The 11223-nt window shown below is 38.0% G+C and overlaps 1 protein-coding gene across 3 annotated transcripts in view; it reads right to left on the reverse strand.

Moving 5' to 3' along the window:
* Nucleotides 1-11223, reverse strand: part of STRN3 (striatin 3) — a 69129-nt gene that overhangs the window by 57391 nt on the left and 515 nt on the right. The gene's annotated exons all lie outside the window — the stretch shown is intronic.

An 11223-nucleotide genomic window follows, 5' to 3' on the forward strand; every position in this document is an offset into this window, starting at 1 on the left:
GTGTTTTATGTAAAGTAATGCTAAAATAATCCCTAAAAAAATTTTCACTCGACTTTGAAGTCTCTGAAGTACTTTTCTGCCCAGACCTAAAGTCTCATATATACTTACCCATATCACAATAATCGAAGATTCAAAATAAACTGTTGAACATGCTTATATCTTCTCTGTATGTTACTGAAAAACAGATATAAGTGTGCTATAGACAGCTCTGCAATTTACACACAACAGTAATGGTTCTAACTTGCAGCACAAGCTGATTGCAAAACACAGACTGAAGTGCAGTGCAACCAGAGCAATTTTAAGAGAACTTCCTAAAGAACGGTCAGGACTATTTTGCAATTGGGAGTCTTAGAATTTACCCTGCAAGGGTTCTTGTACATTTTCTTCTGATTTTAATTTTTCAGGAACAGCTTCTAGCCCTGGACAGGTATATTCAACAACCCACCAACAAACTACTAAATTACTGTACTTTGATACCAGCTATCGGTAACCTGATTAGGTCTCTATTTTAGTTAATAAATGCAAAGGTCATTGCCTTTCTTAGCAGAAACTAGCCATGTTGAGTATATTTCACTTATTATAGTACAGACAGCGCTGGCTTCCTCTTCATTTAAGACAGCCATTCAATACTGTGAATATGCAAGATTAATCTACAGTACTCTCATGGTCAAATTCCTGCTTACTACTGCAGTTTTCTCCATAATTGTTTGAGAAAACACAAAGCCAAAGGAGTGATACTGAAAGTAAACAAACTATGCATTTGCATGGCTGTATCTACTTACACCCACCCCCACCCCCCCGATTTTACTGGAATTTAATTTGGAGAATATGCTTTTTCTATCCAAAGCAGGCAATATATAGCACTTTTTATTTTCAATCATACATTTAAGAGATTCATGTGCCACTCAAACTCAAGGTGCTGGAAACTTAGTTTTACAGAAGAGCAGTGCAGCCAACTAAAAATACATCTATATGGTCTCTATCTTCCAGGAGGAAAACAACAGCCTTCTAGCTTCTCTAACAGGATAACTGGAGTGGGGGAACCTCGGAAAGCATGTTTTTGAACTAACAATGAAGCAAATAAAATTGATTTAAAAGACAAGAAGATCAATTAAAGCAGCCTGACATTTAGATAGACCATATTTCATTCAGTTACCTTCATACTGAATCAAATGTTTAAGATTTAAAAGACAAGCAAAATAAACAAACAAACAAAAAACCCCCAACAAAACAGAAAGAAATCCCCTAGTTCCCTCAGTAGCTTATTCCAAGGGTCCAGTTCTTCATTTAAGTATGCTGCCTTAAGAAAAAGCATGGAAAGAACGTAAACTTAGTAGCAGTAGATTGGACTACAGAGTAACAGATGGCTTATTTTGAATCCATTTATCTTTTTTCCATGTCTTCATGTAGAAAGGATTCATAATTTTTCATTGTACCAAGATTATTTCAGTATGTTTTACACTTGTTGCCTGATTATTTCTTTGGCTGTTCTACAAAGAAAAACAAAAAAACACACACACAAAAAAGAAAAACAAACAAAAAAACCCCCCACCCAAACAAACCCTAAACAACGACACCAAAAAAAAAAGACATTACCCAACTTCACACATATATCTGTCACACTATCTACACCCCCTCATTGGGATAATTTTCTTTTTTTAAGGTGAAGTTCCAGTCTGCTGTGTCACACCCCTTAAACTAAACAATTCTCTACTTTAAATTAAAAAGCATCTGAATACATCTAAAATCCAGGGAGGCACCTAATAAGGCCACCTCAGACTTCTTTTTGATTGGCCAACAAGACTGAATTCTAAATGGATCACTCTTCAAGATGTTATTTCCAGCCCTCAAATTGTTTTTGTATCAAATTTTCAGCATTCTTTTCAAAATTACTACTAAAGAATGGGACATTAATATTGCAATGTTGACCTTGCCAGTTCTGCACAGATCACAAGACAGAAATCACTTCCCTATTTCTGTATTTATAGCTCTCACTTATAAAGCCACAGATCATTCAGGGGTTTTATGAATTTCTTTTAGCAGGAAACTCACAGTAGTCCTGGAGGAAAGCAACTCAGCATGTTTATTTCAGCACAGGTTCATCCTCAGATGCAGTTTCTCATTCTGCCACTATCATCTGTATTTTCTATATTCCTCCTAAACGCACGAACCTTGCAAATAACATACTTTAAAAACCAAAGAAGTTATACATCTCGTCCCGTTTCTATCTAAAAAGATTCACGGGGCATTTTTTGGAATACATCTAAGCTAGTAAAAAAGTCTTCTTTCCAAGGAAGTCAGCACTACAACCAATGAGACTAATTCTACACTGATGGTAACACCAAACTACTGCATTTTAATTTAACAAGATTAAAAATATCTTTACTGTCAGCATCACTATACTGGTGCATTATTCCATTAAGATGAAGTTACATTGTTAAGTTATACAGCTAATAATGAAGTGCCACAGTTAGAGCTTCATTAGACACTTAATACTAAATAGAACTAAGACTATTAAGCTCATTCTCTTTATTATTAGTAGGAGTTACAGTACAAGAGCACAAAAAGCAGAGTGAAACTGTACACTTTGTAGCGTAGCAGGTTCTTACAATCACTATTGAGTGGAAAGGGAAGGAAAAATCGCAGTGTGGCAAACATCCTCAAAGAATGTAAGTTTCCTTTCCAAAACCAGGAACATCTATTTATTATTTCAGAATATAGAAGGGGGAAGTATAAGCCACAGCAGACCGTGAACATAGTGACCTGAACTGACCTACACTGTTCCAGTGATGAACACTCATGTCAATGTTCATCAGCTGCAGGTCAGTAACACACATTCCCAAGGAACAGGCAGAAGAAAGTGAAAACTACTGCAAGTGTTAGAACTAGAATATAAGAACCCATCTATATATACTTAAAAGAATACAGTATTACAGAGCTTAAAGAGCTTTGCATCGTTAAGGCAACAGCAATGTTGACAATAACAAAATCAACTACGATCAAGTTCATGGAAATAAAATTTATGAAAAACAAAAAAGACAGTTAAAATACAACTGTACAACGTAAAGTGTTTTAAGGGAGGCATCACAGAAAGTTGAGAGGAACGGGTATTTTGCACCTCCCAAATGTTAATCTAGCCTCCTGGCACAGAATAGTGCCAGTGCTCTCTAATTTACACCACTTTAGCAGACAGTTAACACAGCCAGTAGTCCTGCCTTCCACCAGTTCAACTGTACAGATCTTGCTAAAGCTATGAAACAGAATAGGTCTTATAAAACTTGTAAACATGTTTACATGTTCTCCTTGAATACGTCTGAGAGTTCGGTTTGTCCAAGCAGGATCTCTTCCTTTCCCAGGGTGTCAAGGTGTATCCCAGGATTCTGTTCCTGCACCCCAGGGTCTGGGATTTAAAGCACCTTATCCTCAAAGAAAGCAAACAATTTCAGTTTCACAGCTCTTGAATCACCTTAAAGAGTTAAACTCTCCTGGCTTGTTACCACTTCTTATTCTCTAGTTTGATATACTGCGATACCCGAAATACAAGCAAATGTACTGAAGCTGTCCAGTACACTTAGTATCAAGCAAAAGATCGTAGTATTCACCTGGAAAATGTATTGAGATAAAAACTATTTTACATAGAAACAAACCACAGTTTTGAGTTAAATACTAGAATCAAGCATTCTCCAGCTTCTTATAGTGGTCACTGGTATAAAGCCAAGGGGTTTTTTTGTGTGGCTTTTTTTCTTCTAGAAGGAGTATCATGGGATCATCAACCTCAAATTTGGTAGCAGTTAAGGACTGACCATATTTTGGGTGAAGAGGAACCAAGGTGAGCAAATGGAAGAAACTTTACAGCAAACAATACATTAAAAAAAAAAAAAAATCAGAAAGAACTGAACACCTTGAATTTCTGAAGTTCACTCCCTATTTCAGGATGATTTCAATCAGCATTCAGAGAAGCACAGTTTTTCAGAATGTTACAGCCAACATATGCAGGACTTGTCAACACAAATATATACATAAACATGCACAATACCTTCAAAAAGGCTAAGAATGCACTCCATCCCTCAGTAACATTACGTGGAATTTATCCTGAACCCAGAAAAATGTATTTTTACCCTTAATTGCTAACAGCAGGTTACCTCTAATCAGCCATTTTTATAAAAATCCTATAGTGGCAGAAAAAACTACAGACTACTTGAATTCACACTGTAGGTTCAGGACCAGTATAGAAGAACAGCCAGCTTCATAATTAGCTCTTAATACCTGTTGCAGTTGCACAGATGAAGGCAGAAGATACCATTAAACTCAATATCCTGCTGAGCCATTGCTTAGGATAATTCAAGAACAGTCTGAGTGACAAAAAATAACAACCAGATACACAAGCAAAGCTCTTGCAGGTCTTACATTTGTCCTGAAGATTTGTTAAATCAGTGGAGGATCCAGCTCCCCTAGCCACTCTCTTCATCAACTAAGTAAGAGACCATTATCACTTTCTCCCAACTTCTTAAACGACAAAAGGATGAAGAACACCTACCACTATCTCAAAACCTACTTTCGGTGTGAAAGAAATTATTATACCACCACATACTTCACGCCCCCCACCCCCCCAAAAAATTTCCCAAAGTGCCATTAAATATGCACAGGCATGATGGCAATGAAACTAAGAAATAAAATACATGCCCAGTGTTAAAAAAAATTTTAAAAAAGCAATTCTTCACCAAGAAGCGTATGTAACTTATCTATCCAGAGTAACTGTTACGAAATAGCAGTACTGTCCATTGCTTCTAAGTAAGAGTGACTTTATTCCAAATATTATTTATGAAAGAGCAATTATTACACAGTAAAAACACTTTTATCCCGAGCGTTGATAGAAGGGAGTTACTTAGGAACAATATTCCAGAAAAAATTACACAACTACTATACTAATCAATATCTTCCCATACATAAGCCGCATCACTATCCAGGTATTTCCTGTTCAATTTCTACACAGATGTTTACATAATTCAATGTCCTGCATTCTTTTATTGTGTTTTCCCTCTATGAGGTGAATACTGCAAGAAAATTATATAGAAATATCAAGGATCTAAATCAACTGTTTAAAAAATAAAATTGGAAGAATGGAGCATAAACAGAAAAGTGAAAACACTGAGGTTTTTTACAATGAACACTTTAATTTTTAGAGCCACAAACAGTATCTCAATTTTATAGTGAAAGAAATACTATGTACGTACCTTCTTTTCACAGGAGAAAGCCTCCTTATTTCTATTTACCTTGAACTATGTCAAGAAATCTCCTTACTTCAAATTTGTGTGCGTATCTTTTATAAGCTCTGCTATATAGCAGCCACCTTTTAATTTACAATCAGGTCTTCTCTGTATAGGTTATTCATCCACAAAAAGGAAGCAGCTCTGCACATTTTCAATTTGGAAGTCTTGCCAGGAAGCCTATGAGGAAGGCAGGATTTACCCATACACACACAGAAGAACAGACTTTCAACCTTCAGTAAATAGGCACCTAAAGTTCGACCAGAGGCTATCTGCCTCTAATGCAGTTGACTAAACAGCTTATGGAAAGCCACAGTAGGGAAACCCTTGATTATGTCTAATTGCCCTCTACCCAAAATATATAGAACTCTCAATTCAGTGCTTTAAACTACAAAAGGAACTTAACTCTACAAAATATGTAGCTCTTTTCACCATTAGCTTAGAAAAAATGATTAACGAACAGAAGTTTCTGGGTTTTAACTTCTCTATGTATGTTATTTTATACTGAAAAAAGTATCATTATAAACCGAAGGTATTAAATACTCACTTTATTGCGTGAATAAGCGTTATTTATTTGTACAAAGAGGTACTTCTGCACCCCTACTACAGCAAGCACCTTAACAACTTGCACAAACAGAAGTTAGCCATTTCAGATGCATACATTACCTGCACACCTCATGGCATTTACAAGTATCACAAATAAGAATGCTGATCAACATTTTACAACCTACCAAAACCATTTTTGGTCAGTGTTCATTAAGTATCCTTGGGTTTTTTAAGGACCACTTTAGTAGTTAGTTAAGCTTAGTTTCATAATAAATACTGAGAGACACCTGTAAGACCCAATGAAATAGCAGTTTATCAATTATGCATGTTTTCCAACTTCAACCATCTAGAATGCAATTGATAAACAATGTAAGTGGTTAAAATACACTGTGTATTTCACAACTGCAGCGTCCGTACTTCCTGCCTGTAACCTTTGCATGTTCTATCACAATTAATGCCCCTGATATCAATCAGGGTTTGTTATTTAAGCAGAACAATATCAAAACAGCACTACGTGTATTTTCAAACAATCAAACCAAAGCATTTCAAAGCTACCTCGTTGGTCATGAGAATCTAAAAATGGGTATGTCTGGTCAGACCAACAGACCATCAACCTCAGTATGCCACTTCTAACCACAGACAAACAGACAGCTCCATGGGACTGGCATAAAAACAGAAGAAAAAAAACCTCAGGAAACATTCCAAATCTCCAAACACCTGTAAATCAAAAGTATCCTGAGCCAGAGGCAGTATCTTTGAATTTAGACACCCCCAGGGATTTTCCTTCCATGAACTCATCCAAACACTTTTTGACCCAAGAACATTTTAGCATCTACAATAGCCCCCTGCACAAAATTCCACTAATTCCTGAAAAGCCAGGTTTTTTTTAATACTTAATTTTACTTCACGCTTCCTAACTGCTGACTGACACACTAATTCTTTCCTTAACTAATGACCATCCTACAACCCCCATAACTGCTTTCACTTCCAATCTACCATCAAAACAAATTGTTTGCCGAAAGCAAGGTGAAGTCCACGCCACCAGCAGAATTAATTGTTCCTCCAACTTTGAGAGAAACAGTCCCAACATTATCCTCCCTTCAAACCTGCAACGAAGTAAAACAAGCTACTTATAGCCAAATATTTCAGCAATTGATTCTTGCTACACTTTGTAAATGCTGAAGCTTTGAAAAATGCTGAAACACTACATCAGTGTATCTACACTCTGAACACGTCTCGTCTACTTCATGATATTAACACATTTACATGTTTACGTATTTACAATTACAGGTAAAGTACCTAATTTAGATAATCACCTCAAATCTGAAAGATTTCCAGGAAGATACACATCTTTACTATTTTATTTTTCTTTAAAAGATTGTCCTATTGGGATGTAATTCTGGAATATTTGAGGTTCCCAAAGTTTGTAAAATTCCTTCAATGAGCTGCTCTCCACCCCTAGCAGAAGGGGGAAAAAAAGAAACCAAACCACAAACAAGAGAAGCATACAAGTAAAATCTGAAATCTGGGTGTTTGTTTTTTTTTTTTTTTAAAAACACTTATGTAACGAACACAGAATGTTAGATAACAAAATGCTCCCATGATGTCACTGAATAGTTGGGAAAAAGTGCATTTGTAAAATTAGATAAACTAGGAACTTCAGCTGTATGTCACTAAAGCTGTCACTTTATATGATAGGAAATGTATTAACAACCGTATTAATCTTTACGTACATTTGAGTTACTTAAAAGGATGCATACTGTTTATACTGAAATTGTATATACTTGATTCTGAGTATTTATGTATCTTTATTATTCTTCCTATTCATTAAAACATTTGGAAGCAGGATTCTCTCTCAACATATTCTTATGTGATTTTGAAGTACCAGAGAGTACTCAATCTCATTTTTATCTAGTTCAGAAAACATGAAGAAACTGCACAACTGAGACCTTCATTCCAGCCAAGCATTATCAGCCTGTAAGCCCCAAAGGGAAGCGGAACTCTATTTTCCCGCCCCCAAAGTTGCAAGTTTTCCTATGATACTCCTTTTTGACACAACTTTATCTTCCCTCTCTGAGAGTTTCTGTAGTGCATCTCCAAAGTGTTTTCCCATTCACATTTCTTTTTCTTTTATGAGACTACAGAGCCACTTAGCTCCTAAAGGAAACAATTATTTGTAACAAATTCATAACGTCGAACAATATGGGCTTGCTTAACTCCTCTAAAGTGCATAAATGCCTTAAAAAACACAGACTGAATTTGTCTCAATATTAACAGCTACCAACATCAAGGTCATTACATTGACAGATCAAAGTTACAGTTACAATTACACAACACTGTTACAGTGAAAAATCATTCTTTTAGTTCACAGAATAGAGAACAGATCCAGCCTATTACTTCAAGCCATCAACACACTATGCAAGGCCAGACTATTTCCTTTCAACACAGCAGCGAGTAAATGCTAAAAAAATTACTGCGACAGCCAGTATTACAAGTGAAAGGAAAAAAAAGAGTACTATGGTTCAAGCACTGCACTCCTGATATTTGACATTTCTCTACTTGATACCGATTTTGCAAATGCCAATTTGGCAAATAATTATGCTGCTTCACTTGCGCAGAGACTGAACAGCCATGCACCTGAACAGCTGGAAAAGATAGTGTAAAATTATTAACATTTAGGATTCAAAGTCTGATGTTAACATAGACTTAAGTCTACTACTACAGGACTTCTTCAGATCCAAAGGATTGAGAGCCTTTGTCAGTCATTATGGCTGTGGATATAAACCCCAGGACGATGAAGTAACATGTACTTTAAATTAATTATAAAAATGTGTCCCACAGACAGGTAGAACAATAGAAAAAGAAACTCATTACAAGATCCAAGAAAGAATAAATTGTTACTGCAGATCATCTCTCCCTGCACCATCACCCCTGTATGCAAAGTGCAGTCTTACTAGGGGTGGGCAAGTCTTCCAGTCACTTGAACTATACAGGAAAAAAAAAGGGGGTGGGTGGGGAAATCACTCAGGAGTCCCACGAATTTCATACTGCAGATAGGGAAGTATCTTATTCTTTGTAAGAACAGAAGTCATAAATTCAGAACAGGTAAATAAAATCGCACATATTGCTAAGTCATTTGGTTTGCCACATACTTTTTATAAAGCTTCGTTTGCAAAGTTATCAAGTTAACTTTGAAAGAACTTGTAATTGCCAGCACTAAGAAACAATGTTTAGAGAGTTTACTGTCATGGTGAAAGAAAGAAGAAATTACCTGCATGACGACAGTTGCATCTAAACCATTCAACTCTCATACTTCCATACTAGTTATCTATAGTCATGCTATGGATTTTTTTTTTTTTTGCCTTTCAACCCAGGGGGCCTCAATCATCAAAAAGCTCACACTTGTACATAGCATCACACAGATGAGTAACACTCTCGGCAGTTTCAATGGACTAAACTGCTGTTTGGGGTCCAAACTATTAAAGCTTTATTAGTCACAAAATATACCAGGACTTTACAACTGGAGTTGTAGAACAACAAAAAACCACAGGCCTGGCAAACACATCTCTTCCAAAAATATTCCCAACACATTGCTGTATCGATCTTCACCACTGTACAGGCTGACATTTAAAATCCAAAGGTAATACCCTCCCCACCTTCTATCCTGGGCTTCCAAAGTTATAAAAAAACCCCACCCTCATGCATAAACACTGTGCAGTGACTCTGCTGTCTCTGTCCCATGACCTGCTGCATGCATGAGGTAGAGTGAATCAACACATATATAGCCAGGGTCAGAACTACTATGGTACCTTCAGAAATAAGCAACTGAAACACTATGGCGATGGATGACAAAGAGCAATTACAACAGACTTGGCAAGAACACATCACAGTGTCTAAAGGCCACATGAGTTCAGAGCAGCACTTTTTCAGTCAGATAGAGCTTTCAGAGTCTCCAAACTGAGCTTTACGTTAGAGTATAGAATGCAGTACTTCATTTTAAAGTAACAAGCCTATACATAAATGTCAAGATAGTTTTGTTTGCTAATAAATGACACTAAGCAACTTATTTATAAACATAGTGCTATATTACTAAGCCACTAGAGAAAACAAGAGAACTGGTCAATTATTCTCCGCTAAAAATGCCCACCAATGTCCACCAAACTCATTTTAAAAACAGCCGTTCCACAAGGCTTAAAATGATAAGACAGGCAGTAAGTGGAAGAAATAGTGAAACTTCTTCATTTGTTTCTCTTGGTGTTTTTTGAAAATTCTTTCTTAATTATCGTTGCAACAAAAATAGTGCAGATTACATGCTTACTATAGAGCTGAGAAGTCCTGAAAGAATTGCCCAGGCTCAGGTATAGTTCTTGTTTCTGAAATCTGAAAGTAAATACCTCGCCAACGTTGGCTGCTGTTGAAGCATGCTATTAAAAACCCTAATTACAGTGCAATTTGGTGGAATGCCACTTCAAGACAGTAAACATTCACTCAATACAAAAATCACCAAAAATTCTTCAGAAGCAATAAAGTTTGTTAACTGTTATTGCCTACATTTCTGTCCTATAAAGGAATAATGACTCCTACGTGGATACCTCGCATTTAGTGGATTTTGTAATCTGTACATAAACTTGTAATAGTCTATGCATGGTTTTATTTTTATGTGCAAAAGTAATTAGTAGAGGTGTCCTTTCTATTACTAAAAGCAAACATTAATGGTAAGAGATCTACACTGGAACTCCAACACTTGCTCTCTACCCTGAAGAGTTATTCGGTTTTTGTTCCCGGGATGAAGTTTGTACTTTCATGTATTTTAAAATGCCCATGCTGCAGACCCATCAAATCCTCGCTATTCTTCAGAGAAACCTCCAAAGAAACGAGAGAGCAGCAAAGCGAGCACGCGCTCGACCTGTCTCAGACCGGAGTGTCTGGCCAAGTCCTTTACTTGAGATTTACCTGAACACCCTCTCCTCGTCCTCTCCCTGCTCGGGAGCCAGGCACTCCTGCCTCCTCGCAACTCCCTCTTCTCCCCCAAAAGCAACGGCCCGCTGAGCTTCGGGGAGGCGCCAGCCCTCCCGGGCCCGGGGGCTCTTGCTCCCCATAACCCGCACCCAGGGCTGAGGCGGCCGCCGACCCGGAGAGCCCCGGAGTCATTGTGCCGAGGGAGACGATCGCAGCTGTCAAGGCGCAGCTCGCCCTGCGGCGGCCGGGCGGGGAGGGTCAGCAGCCCCGCGCCGCGGCAGCGCCCGCCCGCCCTTCCCCAGCCGCCCTCCGGGCCCCGCAAGGCCAGCACGGGCGAGAGGCCTGCGGAGCAGGGGCTGCCTCCGGAGCCAGGAGCCCAGGCGGGCGCCATGCTAAAAACCAAAATGGCTGCCCCAGGGAAAGGAGCCCAGCTCAGGCCGTGAGGGGCTGA

This window comes from Pelecanus crispus, chromosome 6 (genome assembly GCF_030463565.1).
Source record: "Pelecanus crispus isolate bPelCri1 chromosome 6, bPelCri1.pri, whole genome shotgun sequence".
In the NCBI taxonomy this organism is placed as follows: Eukaryota; Metazoa; Chordata; class Aves; order Pelecaniformes; family Pelecanidae; genus Pelecanus; species Pelecanus crispus.